Source organism: Oxyura jamaicensis, chromosome 9 (genome assembly GCF_011077185.1).
Source record: "Oxyura jamaicensis isolate SHBP4307 breed ruddy duck chromosome 9, BPBGC_Ojam_1.0, whole genome shotgun sequence".
NCBI classification, from domain to species: Eukaryota; Metazoa; Chordata; class Aves; order Anseriformes; family Anatidae; genus Oxyura; species Oxyura jamaicensis.
In genome coordinates this window covers 25155611-25169342 of record NC_048901.1, presented here as the reverse complement: position 1 = coordinate 25169342, position 13732 = coordinate 25155611, and the positions used below count along the sequence as shown (strand labels likewise).

Genomic DNA, 13732 nt, shown 5'->3' with positions numbered 1-13732 from the left:
GGGGGGGGGGGGCTGAGGGCGGCCCCGGGCTGCGGGTGGCGGCGGGCTGGGGCTGGGGGCAGCGGCCGCCCTTCCCTGCCGGCCTCCTCCTCGTCTTGTTATTACGATTATTTTTTGGGGCGGAAAGTTCAGGAATTGAGAACTTCCCCCAGCGCCCGGGGGCTGCCCGCGGGTCAGCCTGTCACGGTGCCCGCGTGGTGCAGGAGGGGACGCGGTCGGTGCGAAACGTCTGCTCGGAAAAGCCGAGAGCGCTGCCTGCCTCCGGGGGGTCGGTGGCGTGCCACAGGGCGCAGGGCAGCGGCAGCAGGGCACGGGGACGGGCAGAGCCGTGCGGGAGCAGGTGTAAAGAGGAGAGGTGACGGGACAGAAGCACGGAAACGAGGAGCAGCGACACGGAGAATAACTGGCTTCTGTCTGCCCTAGTGCCACAGGGAAAAGGAGCCCAGTGGAATCACAGTGCCTTCCAGGGTGGCAAGGAGCAGAGCTGCATACTGCGTAGTTACCCGCGGAGGGGTTAATGAGAGGAGCGGGCAGAGGCAGGGGCGCTGGGCCTCCCCAGCACGGCCCCGCGGCCATGAGGGCAGCACCACGGCAGCGCCCGGCAGACAGGAGAGGAGCCGTGCTCCTGGCGTCACTGAAATTGGGATCGAACCCCTGGCACTTGGAGGTTGGAGCAGGGAGCTGGAACCAGAGGCACCGAGCTGCCCTCCTGGCAGGGAGCCTGGGTCCAGCTGCAGGCGCTGCCGCCAGCCTGCTGCAGGCCGGGACCGCTGCTCCGGGGGGTGCTGAGCGCTGCGCTGAGCGCCCCGCCTGGAGCGCGTGCTCCTGCAGCTGGCACTTCCTGAGGCCTCTGCCGCAGCCTTCCTCGGCTTGTGTCAGGTCAGGTGTAGGCTAGACGCTGTAAAACGAAGTGGGGCTTTCCTGGGTTTGAAGGGCAGGCTTTGGAGCCGCGGAACTGCCTTTTTAGGCTGAGCGTGAATAAAAGGCGTTTAAATAAAAAACGTGATGGTGATTGAACATTCAGGCTTTGTAGGCAGTTAGTTTCTAGACTCGACGTTGAAAACGTACTATCGGGTTGTGTTGTATGTGTGAGTTTATGGTAGCGGTGGAGTCTGCCTAGTTTACATGACAACCGAGAGCACAGGGTTGTGCAAGTTGTTATTTACTTGGGTACTGAGGGAAGATGCACAGGCAACAGATTTCTGAGTCTGATACGTGAGAGAAAGTCACAGGGCTTAGCTGTTGTCTCATTCGCTTTGTTTTGATTGGCAGGGGAGGATCTGAGTCCAAGGATGCTTAGTTGTACTAGAGGCAGATGAATGAATGGGCAAAACTGAGTAATTTGTAATTCACTCGAGTCGCAGAGCAGTGCAGAAGCCGTCCTGTGAAAGCTCCCGTCAGCTGCCACCGAGGATATCATTCCCATGCATCCACTTCCCAGCGCGGGTGTTTCCCTGCGGTGGGAACAGCGGTGCTTTGTAATTTCTTTTCAGTTACCCAGCAAATCCTCCTTTAAATTCATTTTCGTAGAAGTGTTGTGAAGTACAGCTGAGCCACGTGCTGGATAGGCACAAGCTTTGTGTTTCTTTTTTCTGGTTGGAAATCTCTGCTGCAAACACGAGAAAAGGGGGGTTCAGGTGTGCCTGATGACTGCGCCGCACGGCCTGCTGCAGACGGACCACCCTGCTCCACCCTCCTGGCAGAAAGTGGTGCATTATCAGAGGTAATAATGGAGAGCATCTTCTGTAAGGAGTATCAGCAAATCTGTTTGGTTGGTGGCAGCAGGGAATTTTACCTCTAAATTCCCCTGGCATGTGATGGCCTACCTGCAGGATGATCAGGATCGTTCCTCGGAACAGCGTGCTCCGCCGCTCCTGCGGGCACACGTGGCCAAGGGCCGCCCTCCTCCGGAGTCACGGTGTGCTGGGACGGGGCCTCCAGCCCAGCTCCTGCCGGTCAGACGCAGGAGGTGACGAGCGCCTCGTTCTGAGCACGGTGCTTGGGCGGGAAGGCAGCAGGGCGCCGGGGGCCGGGTGGTCGTGCCGGGCACCTGCAGAGGCTGGCCCCGGGGCGAGGAGCAGCGCCGGGTCACGCCGCCTCTTTGGGGCTGCGCGGGGGTGGCGTGTCCGTGCCTGCAGGTGTGGGATTCCGTGGAGAAATCTCAGGGGGTTTGCTGCCTTTCTTTAAGCTGGAGTTGATGTTGACTCATCCTGCTTTGGAAAGTTTGAACAAGGTAGTCAAGAATAAGTGTGAAAGGAGCCGCTTTGGCCTAAGTGTAGGCTTTCGTTTTCAGTCCTGGAGAAAGGTTAGCCTTCCTCGCACTGTTCCACCTCTTGGCCTGTAGCCCTCGGTCACTTCAAGAAGTCAGAGATGCTGTTTATCATTTACTAGTAACACGTAGTAATAAGTTCCGAGTTTAACTTTATTCTGCTTCCTGCGGTGAGCCGAGGACTGAATAAGCTGGCATTTTTTGCCCCCCCCGTGACAAATATCACACGTTGACGCACGTTTGACAGCAGCCCGTACCCTCCTTGCTTCCTTACCGAACCCGTTTTGTACAGAGGGTTCCGGGGCTTGTCCTGTTGCTGTGTGTGAGGAGCGCCGGCAGTGCCGCCTCCCCCATTTCACGAGCAGGGTGCTGCTGGAGAGCGCTAAGGCGATTCACCGCAGCCCGTCCCGCAGCAGTGCTGGAGGGCCGACGGACGTACCGCCCCGTGCCCTTCGGGTGGCCAGGCTGCGCCGCCTTACCTCGCTGCATCCGCCCTGGTTTTATTTCCTCCAAGGACTCGTGTTATTCCGCTTCCCCCGAGCGCGTGCAGGGGTGGTGGCAGCACCGGGCTGCGTGTGACAGGAGGGTGAGCCTCGGCACCTCCTGGTGCCCAGCGCAGCGGATGATTGCTGCCCGGGAGCCGGGTGAGAACTGCCGCCGACGTTCTGCCAGCGCCGAGGACGGACACGCATTGGGTGATGGCAGACACCTTCAAGTAACAGTTCATTATCTTCAAAGGCATAATGCGTGTTTTCCTTTGCGTTATGTGCATTTTAAATGCAAATACCAAGAAAAGGTAATTTTGCTGTTAACAAAGATCGGCTCATTAAGATAAAGCTGCATAAAAAGTTGTTCCCCTTTGTTGTCGGCTTTGTTTATTTTTTTTTACAATATTTGCCCACGCTGAGGATGACTTCTGTAATTATGAGCATTTACCAACAACACCTTGCCACTGCTGTCAAGCGGCAGTTTCACCGTGGCTGTGTGTTGTGTATTGTGTGAGGGGTTTCCAGCGTGAGCGTGGAAGGACGCTCACGTCGGCGGGCAGCTGCTGGCGGGGGTGCGGGTCTGGAGCCCCTCGCAGCACAGCAACGCCGTGCGCAGGCGCTGGAGAGGTCCTGGATCCCTGCAGTGTGCGGGTATGGGGCTTCGCTCAATGGGCTTGTACGCCAGCAGCCGCAGGGGAGAGGCCTGGGTGGGACGCCTGCCCCAGCTGTGGTGGCTCCTCACCGCGCAGCGTCCCCCCATCGGCTCCGCGCGACTCCGTGGCTGTTCCCTGCCGGCAGACGCGGCAGCCTCCCCTGCTTGTGCTTCTTGGGGCTTAAAGCACTTGCCCCAGATTTTTTTTATTAACAATTACATATTGTAAACTCAGTTTCCCAAGTAATGCACAAAGTAAACAACATTTCCTTCCGATGGGCCCATAATTATTTACCAAAAGGATAAACATGTGAGTGCTTTTTTGTTGCTGTCCTCGGTGACGTTTGCAGCCTGCCCTGCCGCGAGTGTGCGCGATTGCAGTTCCCATCGTGTCAGCGAAAGTTTGGAGCGACTTACAGGGAAAGAGAAAAGGACCATTAAAAGTGTGGCACAGTCGTGTGAAACTTGAGTACGTCCCCAGACAAGGAAATAGGTGCTTAATGCAAAAAGCTGGAAGGTGAGGGGTGTGCAGTTCGTGAGGGGGTGCCGTTCCTGGCCGGGTGCTGAAGTGAGCGAGCGGTGTTGCCCCATCCCACCCCGTCCTACCTGCGGCAGGTGGTGCCCTGTGCACGCCTCTGTCCTGGCTTCCCCTGGAGAGCAAAGCCAGCGGCAGCTCCTGTTGTAGAGCAGTACCTCCTGTCACACGTTGCCGTGCTCCGCTCAGAGGCAGCGGTGACTCCTCCGCCTGGAGGCTGACCTGAAACTTCTCCCTCGGCCTCCGGTGGCCACCACCCGAGCTGGCACGGGTCAACGTACGCGAGGCTGTCCGTGCCTGTTGGGCTGGCTGATGGCTGTGTGGGGCTTGGTGTGCGCTGACCTCGGGGTGAAGTCCAGCTCTGGCTCAGGAGAATCGCTTTTCCTCTGGCATCACTTATTTCTGAAGATGTCTGCACGCTGCCAGCTCTACCCAGTGACAGCCCAGGTTTCAAATGAAGCCTGTAAGTTACGAAAGTCTGGTATCTTCTACAGTACCTTTTGTGAGGTGTCTGGGAGAGCTCTCTTTTTAAGGTACTCTAAAGGAAAAGAAGTCTGCAGTAGGTCTAATCCCTCAGCCCAAACCACGCATCCACTAAACGCAGCTCGGGTTTCCAGTGGGATGATTGCTGTTTGCTGTTAATTAGAGGCAACGGCAGCAGTTTATGGGCTAAGCCGTGTCACCAGGATGCGAAGGAGTGCCCTCAGAGTGAATTTGCGTTTGAATCTACAGATTACACAGAAAAACTGCGGAAGCCAGGACAGAGGAAACCGAAGCCACGTGAGCTTTCCACAGCCGTGTTCTGTCGGTGAGCCAGGTGTACACCAGCTTCTTCTGGCTGAGCGGCGGGGCGGCTGCGGAGCTGGGGCCAGCCGGAGCCCTCTGCGCCCAGCGTGGCCTTGTGGCATGGAGCCCAAACAGTGTTGTTCTGGGGCATAAGTCTGCACGCTGTGCTCGTTGGAAGCTGCTTCGGGGTGAGCTTCAGCACTACAAAAAGAAATAAGTACAGGACAGCTTAAGGTCTGAACTGTTGTCACTTGCTGTTTTGAGAAGTGGGGTTTCACGTGGCCAGCCCAGCTGGGTTTCCCTCACGTATCGGTTCTTTGCCTGAATTTACAGGTGGCAGCTGAAATTTCAGAATATGGTCCGGGTTCTGCTGGAAGCACGCCTTACTGCCTGCCTCCGAGAGGGGCTTTTGTTGTAAAAGGAAGGTTTTTTTCACTTATATACTTGTCATAAAAGGATTTTTTTTCCACTTAAACACTTGTCATTAACGTTACATTCGGAGCTGGTTCTTGCAGAAAGTGCCTCCGTCTTGCTTGCAGTTGCATAAAGAAGAGCGCACGCTGAATTTTCCCTTATCTCACGGTACCACATTTATGTATCTCGTAGTAAGACGTTTTGTTTCTCCGGCTCAGACTTGGTGTTTTAGAAGATTAATAGACTTAGCAGCGCTGTTTGTTAAGCTTAGCGATGATAACAGTGTAATAAGTCATGAGACAGTCACGGATCATCTGGCAAAGCAAAACAGGCCTCGAGGTTGAACTTAGAGCAGGTATTTTTTGGAAGGAAAAGTAAAACGTTGCAGACACGGTCCGTAACGCTTCCTGGCTTGGGTGGCTTTTGTAAGCTCGCGCTTGCCGGAGGAGCGCGATGGCATTCGCTCTGCATCCACCGCACGCTGAGGCAGAGCAGCGTCCGAGCAGTGCGTGCCTGCTGTTGGGCGCCGCACACATGGAGCATGGCGCCGCTCCCTGCGCAGGCCCTGTGCTGTGCCATGCCGTGCTGTGCCATGCCGTGCTGTGCCATGCCGTGCTGTGCTGTGCCGTGCTGTGCTGTGCCGTGCTGTGCCGTGCTGTGCTGTGCCGGCAGGGCCAGCGGCAGGAGCGGGGCCGGGGCTCCTGCAGCCCCATCTGCGCGTCCGGCAGTGGCTGCGCTGCGCTTCCGCGCCGTGCTGTGCTGCTGCCAGAGCCGGCCTGGCTCCGGAGGCTGAGTAAGAGCTTGGGAACCCAGTCCGGCTTTGGGCTCCGGGCCCAGTCCTCCTTCCAGAGAAGTTAATGGGAATCGTTCCTTCTAAAAAAGGCAGAGCGGCCGCAGCTCGCCCGCACGGCCCGGCGAGGTCTCGCGCTTTTGCCCTGGAAGCCCGCAGCCCAGACCCGTGGTGCGGTGGGCCTGGGGCATTGCCCGGGAGCAGGGCTCCTCGCCCCCAGTGGGATTCCCCCGCTGGGGGCAGCTGCTGGCGGAGACAGCGGAGCTTGCTGCGGTGATAGGGCCTGGGTATATCTGAGGTCTCGAGCCTGTAAATCCCTCTGCACACGTGCGTACCGAGGAGTTTGTCAGGCTGTGCAAGCTCAATGCACCAGGCACATTTGTCAGGTTTTCCAAGCAGGTTGCCAAGCTGAAGGCAACCGTAATTAGGCCTGGATTCACCGGAGAAAAAAGAAACAAACAAAACCAAATAAAACCAAGCAAACAAGCAGCAAACCCCCAAAAGCACCACGTGTCTGTGTGTGAGTGCACATGCCCCAGAGCTGGGATTCAGGCGTTTGCCCGGTTCTGCCCGCAGAGGGGCGGCCCCCTGGCCCCCAGAAGCGCGTGCCCCCTTCCTCGCTGCGCCCCGACGAGACGTGCTCGCTGCCGCGGCGGTGCCGTGCCATCTGCTTTCCGTGGAAGGGAGCTCCAGCCAGCCGCACGGGCTGAGGGACGCGGCCTGGCTTACTTAGGAGCAATAAACGGGCAGTATTTTTCTGCGACTCTCAGAAACTGGGGAAAAAACATCCAAACAACAAATGTTTCTTGCCGTGTTTGGAAGCTTCGCTAGTGCCCGAAAGGCGTTCTGTCTGTGGGTACGTGCCTTTGGAGGTGCAATCCTTCCTATATGCGGCTTTATGCGGGAGCCCTGCCGTACTCGGTACGTGGGCAGAACTGAAAATGGCTTTGAGGCTTCTTCACGAGCAGTGAAAAAGAAAAGGTAGTGAATCAGGGATATTAATAATGCAATTATCTGCTCCTCAGCTTTTGATGTGTAACAGTTAAAAATGTTCTGCTGGGGGTGCAGACACTTGCTTTTATGGCTCAGCTGTGCCAACTGCGTAGAAGAGAGACCCTGGAAAAATATCGGGCTGTTTATCAGCGTTTTGTTGAGCCCCTGTATTTATTTGTGCCAATGCTTCCATAAATTAATCTTAGGATGTGATTTTTTTTGTGGAAAGCAGGCACAGCTCTGCCCCTTTCTTCTAATTAAATACGGCTAATGGTGGCATCTCAAGTGCAATAGACTAACTTCTGTCAGTCATTTTTCTGCGTGACCGACAGAATTACTGCTTTGGGCTTTTTGCTTTGTTTTCTACAACTTGTAAGCGTTCTGTCTTTGGTCACCTAAGTGTGGAAATTATTGCGTTTTCCTTACATCTTTTCAGAAGCTCTGTTCAATATTCTGTCTTTTTTTATGGCTAGGATTTTTAACTGCCGTACTCACTATTTTTAAATGAGTTTTAAAGGTAAGAGTGAGAGTTGAAGGAAGGCAGTGACCTTTGTGAGGTTCCTAAAGGTGCCTCACTGCGTTGCTCAGTGCCGGTGCTTGCGCAGGTGTTACTGAGGAGGTAAGCTGAGATGCTGAGCAGAGGGCAGAGAGGAATCTTCCACGTGGGAAATACGAGGGGAAAGTGATAAAAATAGTGGAGGCAGACAGTTATGATGGATGTTTGGGGTATTATGCAAGCCTCCAAAATTGCCACGCAGCGCAAAGAACATTAATTGGAACGTGGCCGGAGGGCTCGCGGGCTTCAGCGGGGAATCACCGGGTGTTTTCTGCCCCGGAGGCTGAAGGCTCGCCCAGCGCTGTGCCGGCCCCGGGGGCAGCGGGTCCTGTGCCAGGAGGGGACGGGACGAGCTCCGGGGCAGCGAGCGCTTGGCATAGGATGTGGCCATCTTAAAAAAGAGGGCCTTAGAGCCATTTCGCTTCTTTCCCAGAATAAAGCGTAGTCACACAGTTCCTATGATTCCTTTTGGTACTGTTGACTGATGTGGAGCTTTTACTTGGTATCTGGAGGCACACATTTGTTGAGCTTGCCTGAGATCGTTCACATGTTGAAATGAATCACGTCCCCAGGTGTTCCTGTGCTCCTGGGCACTGTGTTCGTGGGGATCTTTTGCTCAGTCAAGGGAAGTTTCTGCCAAACTGGGTTTTGCTGGGTACGCAAATCCATTTTGCTCTCGCATTAGAATACATGAGAAGTATCACAGATACCTCGGGCGGTGGCAAAGCAAAGCATTTAGATTTTTCTGTAAATAACATGGGCGTTATTTTAGCTTCACTGTATTTTCTGGTAAGTTGTGTAAGTTCTGCTATGCTAGAAGAATATGCCTGCTACAAAGTAAATGTGAGGCCAGATGTATTCAAAATAAGTAGTCCGCTTTTTGGTCAGGGTTTCTCTGGGACAGAGGCAGCTGTGAGCTGGAGCGCTGCCGGCACTCCCTCTGACCTCGCAGTGGAGCAGCCCCAGCACCGCCACCACCCCGCGACTGGCTGCTGCAGGCTGCCTTGGAGGGGCTGCGGCTGGGCTGGGCGCTGCGGCTGCGTCCCTTGGGGTGCTGGGGCCTCCTGGAGGGCGCCCCCGCGCAGGCTGCACGCCGCCCTGGCCAGTGCTGCTGGCATTTGGCCTGCAGCAGAGCAGCGGCTGGGCCACCGCGGCTCCCCCGTCGTCGTCTCGTGTTGTGGCAGAGGCACGTGGCTGTCACGGCCTCGCGGCACTCCCTGCTGCTCGGTAGAAGCGCCCAGGCCGTCGGGGTCGGAGCGTCAGTCGCTGCCGAAAGCGGAACCGCTTGTGGCGCGTTCCTCGTTAGCTGCACGCGCACCGCTCTGTTTGCCCTCGAGCCGCACGCGCAGCGAGGCCGGGCATGGCGCCGTGGCCGCTGGATGCGGGGGGGAGGCGCACGGAGCGGGACGTGGCAGGCGCCCGGCGGGCAGGACGCGGCGTGCGGAGCTCTTGGCCCTGCCTCATCCTCCGCAGGGAGCAGGCGGAGCCGCGGTGTGACCTGCAGCCGGAGCAGCGGCACGGCGCCGCGGGGGGGTGGCACGAGCGGCATTCTCCGTGCCTGGTAATTGAGTTCAGATTTGATCTCGCTAATTAATCTGGCGTGTGCAAGGGTTTGAAGGTTGCATCCAGGCTCCTAATTCGTGGTTAATCCCATGACAAAGCGGTGACCGTGCACAGGGGCAGGGCGTGTGACACCTGCAGTCGGTGACCGGCAGGCGTGAGGGCAGGGTGGGCAGGGGCAGAGCTGAGCAGGGAGGCTCGCTGGCTGAAGGCACGGCTCTTAGCGGTGAAACGGCCCCGTCGGCACTCAGCCTGTGCCCTCGGGTGCTCACCGGGCTGGCGGCCGTCCCGGCGGGAGGAAGCTGCCGTGGGAAGGGCAGTGCCAAACGGTTCGTGTTTGGTGCTGACACTGGGAACCTTCCCGAGGTAACGTGCGGGTTTGCTTTAGAACTGTGGCCATAGTGAGGTGCCAACACGTTCTCCTTCGCACTGAAGTAACCAGCGAGGCCTCGAGGCCGGGTGCCTGCTGCATCTCGTGCAGTGAGAACGCCTCCAGGCCCCTTGTCCTCCCTGGAAGCACCAGCATCAGCCGAATTGGGTGTTGGAGGCAGTGGCTTTATTTCTGTGGCAGGCCCTGTAGGTGCTGTTAGGAACCACGTCCTGTATTTACGTGTGGGATGCGAAACACCTGTGTGATACCCCTGTGTCGGTGCAGGTCGCTGCCGGAGTGGAAGGGTTTCTCGGCAGTGCGTAATTACGCTTTTCACCACTGCTACAAATACCTCCTGGTTCCCAGCCTCAGCCGTGGGAGTTGTGTCCCGAGGCGTGTCACACGGCCGTGCTCTTGAGGAAAAGCCCCAACATGCTGCTTGCGGGGCGTTCTTAGCATGGGTTGTGTAACCGACGGGCACCTCCGTCCCGGTCCCATTGAAGCAAGCAGGAGGAATAACAAGTGGTGAAGAAATCAAGCACTGGAGCGAGCTAGGGGAGAGAAGAAACATTTTTACTTAACACGGGGCAGCCGTGCCCGTCACCCTCCTGCCCCAGGGCAGCCCCCAGGCGTGCAGGAGCCCCCACTCCGTCCGCGTAGGGCATCCCGCGGGTCCCGACAGCCCGTGGCGTGTGTCCGTCTGCAGCTAATCAAACAGAATGGCTTTAGTGTGCAAGAGGCTGATTAATGAGTAACTCCTGCACTTTGGGAAGTGCGTTGGGTTTTCTGTTGTGGTGGTAACAGAAAGAGCTCTTGGTTCTTAAACTTTTGGTTGTTTCCTTTCTGGTTAATAAAAGAGCTTTTAGTTATTGAATTGAAAAACACTTTGCGGAGTTTTAAGGTCAATCACTGGGTTACTTTTGTGTTGTTTTTCTCCTATAATTCCCAGGAAAATACGAGACTGCCTGTTTGGACCATATATTATGTAAATGTCATGGCAAAAGAATTGTAATATGGCTTTACTACCAGGAACAACAGCTGCAGTTTTAATGCTGCGGATGGGTACGTGAAGGCGTCGTAGTACATAAATCGATAGCGGGATGGATTAGAAGCAGAGTAGCCCTTCCTGCCATTTCGTGTCTCTGGCTTACAAGTTGCGAGAGCAGGGCAAGAGCTCATGAGCGCACCGTGCTAGTCTGGAGGCAGACACTGACCTTCGCCTGTTCTCAGGCATTAATGCCCGTCCAGTCAATGCTCTCAGGTAATGGGAAGTACTGCCGCCTTTGAGGAGGAGATTGGTACTTAGAATAGATCACAAAAAAAAGGGAAAAGGAAGAAAAAGAAAAACGTCGATCGGCACGTTTCTTTATTTTGAAGTCTTTCAGGTGCAGTCAGAGTGGCTAATTTGTACCCATCTTTTCTGTAGGGAAAAGGGAGTTTATGGAATTTGCAGTATAACTTTCTGACTCAAAAGCAGCATTAATCTAAAGTGAGAAAGGATTGGGCTCAGGGGTTTGGGCGTCAGTGCTGGAATGACCTGACTTGCTGGGAGTCGCTTCAGTTTGGTTAGGGACGTAAAGCTGGGAGAACTGATTTCAAGAAAGTGCCTTGTTTCTGCCCAAGGCGGTAGCGCACGTGCATTCAGGGCACGCACTTCATGACGTTGCCGTCTTCCTCATTATTTATCCAAATCTTATGAACCCAGTATGCCTGGGTGCATGAAGTTCACGTGTAATGTCAGACCTAGGTGCTTCTGCTACAGTGGTTTCAGCAGCTGTGCGGTGTGCTTGAGACAAACACGCCTGAGGAGCTGCCTGAGAAGCCCACGGAAGGCAGTGGGAGGTGGCACTGCCTTCCCCAGCTACTCCGTCAGAGCCGAAACAGTACAGAAATAGCCTTTAAACACTGCTGGTGCTACTACTACTAAAACTATGTGTATTATGCAAAATATCTGGGTCACAGAAGTAATGTTGGCAGATTTTTCACAAATCTGGTGTGGGGCTTGCTTTGTAGTTCAATGCTAACGCGTGCTTGCAGGCTTACTAAGCTCTGTCACAAAGTGCTGGGCAGGGCGGGAGCAGGGAGGCACCGCAGGGCAGCCCCGTACCAGGGCGCCGCGCTCAGCGGCCGCTCCGTGCCGCTGTCCTCGCACGCCGCTTTGCCCGGAGGCGTACGGGGTCCCAGGCTGAGAGAGGGTCTTTCTGCTTCCCTCACGCGGTACAGCCAGCGCGGCTCCTGCAGGTGAGGGTGCGAGACACATTTGGTTTGCTCAGCAGCAGAGTTTACGAGAGACTATTTCTCTTCAACCTATCCTTTGCTGTTACGGGCCAGGATAGTAATTAGCTCATTGTTTCAGCTTAATTTTGTGACAAAGCCATAATTACGTCTCTCGGTTCTGCCGTGGAGTAATTGCTGTATCTTTTCCAGTTTTTATGCTGAGATACGTTATTGGTAAACTTTACATTTGGCAGAGGTGTTTTGAAAATACTCTAAGGCAGTCGGTAATTTTTGTATTTCTTTATTTAAAAGACAGCTATTTGGCAATTTCAAGCTTTGGGATTGTACTGTCAGTGTAAATAGAATATTGATTTTATTCCATTTCCTATCTCATTAGAGTCATTGTCATGAGGATGGATTCATGTTGTGTAATTATCTGTTCTTGCTGACAGCTCCCATGTCACTGGGACTGGCTTTTGCAGCTTCCACTTTCTGCGAGCTTAAAAATAGCATCCTTCACTGCCGTGTTCTTATTGTTGTGCTCTCCGATTGTCCAGCTTTATACATCTTGCTTTAGGAGACATGTGTGAATTGAGATAGAGAAGACAGGAGCGTCCAGCAAACCCAGTTACAGGAAGAGTAAAAACAATGGCTCTTCTGGAGCAATTTCCAGTGCAGCGCTCAGATCCTTGTTTCTGTGTCAAGGACTGTAATGAGGAGGAAGAACACACCATTAACCTAGCTGCACAGCATTTCTTTATGGCGAACGGGAAGTAATAAAAACTGAGCATATTTAATCAGAACTCGGGCACCGTGGTCAGGTGGTCCTTGTGTTAGTTTCACTTTCTCGCGTGCTTTCAAGTAACGTTTTCCTTAATTTGTGAAGCTGTTTCTTAATCATTTTCAGTGACCCTGCCCAGCAGCCAGCTAGGTCACCTCTGTTACCCCCTTAAGGAATGACTGCTCAGTGCTATTTCTCTCTACGTCTGCCTTGTCTTTTCTGAGAATCTTTCTTTAATTCACTTTCAATGCTTCCAACTTAGTTTTCCTCACTTGTATTTATTTGTGTCCTTTCGCCTTCCCAACACTCAGTGAATACAAAGTTACGCAGGGGCCAAATCAATGTTGCAGCAGTCCCAAGACAAGTAGGAAAAATAAATAAATAAAAAAAGCCTTTAGTATGGAACAGCCTGGTAGGTAGACTCTGGAAACTGCCAGCCCCCAGATAAACTGCAAATAAATTAAAAAACCAACCACAAACTATTCAGCCCCTCTCACATACAGCTCCTCCCTCTGGCTTTGTCGCAGTGTCTCCTAGCGACTCGGAGACGCCCCAGGACATCAGCTGTACCTGCTGGTTTTATGCAGACCGTGCTCTCCTGATAGCACCTGAGGCTCACGGGGGACTTGGTTGGCTTGGAGCATAGTTCATGCGGATCAGAAGTTAGGATCCTGTACTAACGTCCTCCAGTTCGTTCAGTGGAGACATGGACCAGCTCTGGCCTAACGTGGGCCTTTGTTTCTGCTGGAAGACTGTTTTTAAAGCTGACATTTCTGGGAATGTTTTCAGGGAGACAAATTCCAACAAAACAATTTTCCTTCAAGAACCTTTACCGACACAATACCCACCTGGCACGTCACGTCGGGAAGAGTTGCCTCTGAGGCACCGCAGCGCCTCGGAGCAATCCTTTTCGGCGTGTAGCCGGCAGCCCGAGGAAGGAAGGGCGAGATTCAGCCGTGTCCGTGCGGTTCCAGATGCGGCCCTGACCCCCACGGGCTCGGGATTCCTGCCCCGCAGCGCTGCCTCGTCCAGCTCCAGACAGAGCTTACCCAGCCCCGGGGGCAGCGCGTGCTGCTCCCCGGGCTTTAGCAGCAGACGCGCTTTTCACCCCTTTTCACTTGGTGTAAGCTGTTCCTTCTCGTGCGAATCTCCCCTCCCTCCCCAGGGTGGCTGCTCCTGTCGCCCACGGTGAGGTTACCTCAGTGCCCGCGGGCCCCTCGGCGCTCGGCAGTCCCGGGGCTGGGGCGGGGCGGGGCGGGCTGCCCGCCGCCTGCCGCCGTGCCGGGGGGGCCGCTCCCAGCCTCGGGCATTGCGGCGGGGC

At 55.0% G+C, this 13732-nt stretch overlaps 1 protein-coding gene across 2 annotated transcripts in view; it reads left to right on the top strand.

The window, feature by feature from the left end:
• The window catches only part of MBNL1 (muscleblind like splicing regulator 1), a 71549-nt gene that overhangs the window by 7570 nt on the left and 50247 nt on the right, over positions 1 to 13732 (top strand). The window lies entirely within an intron of this gene.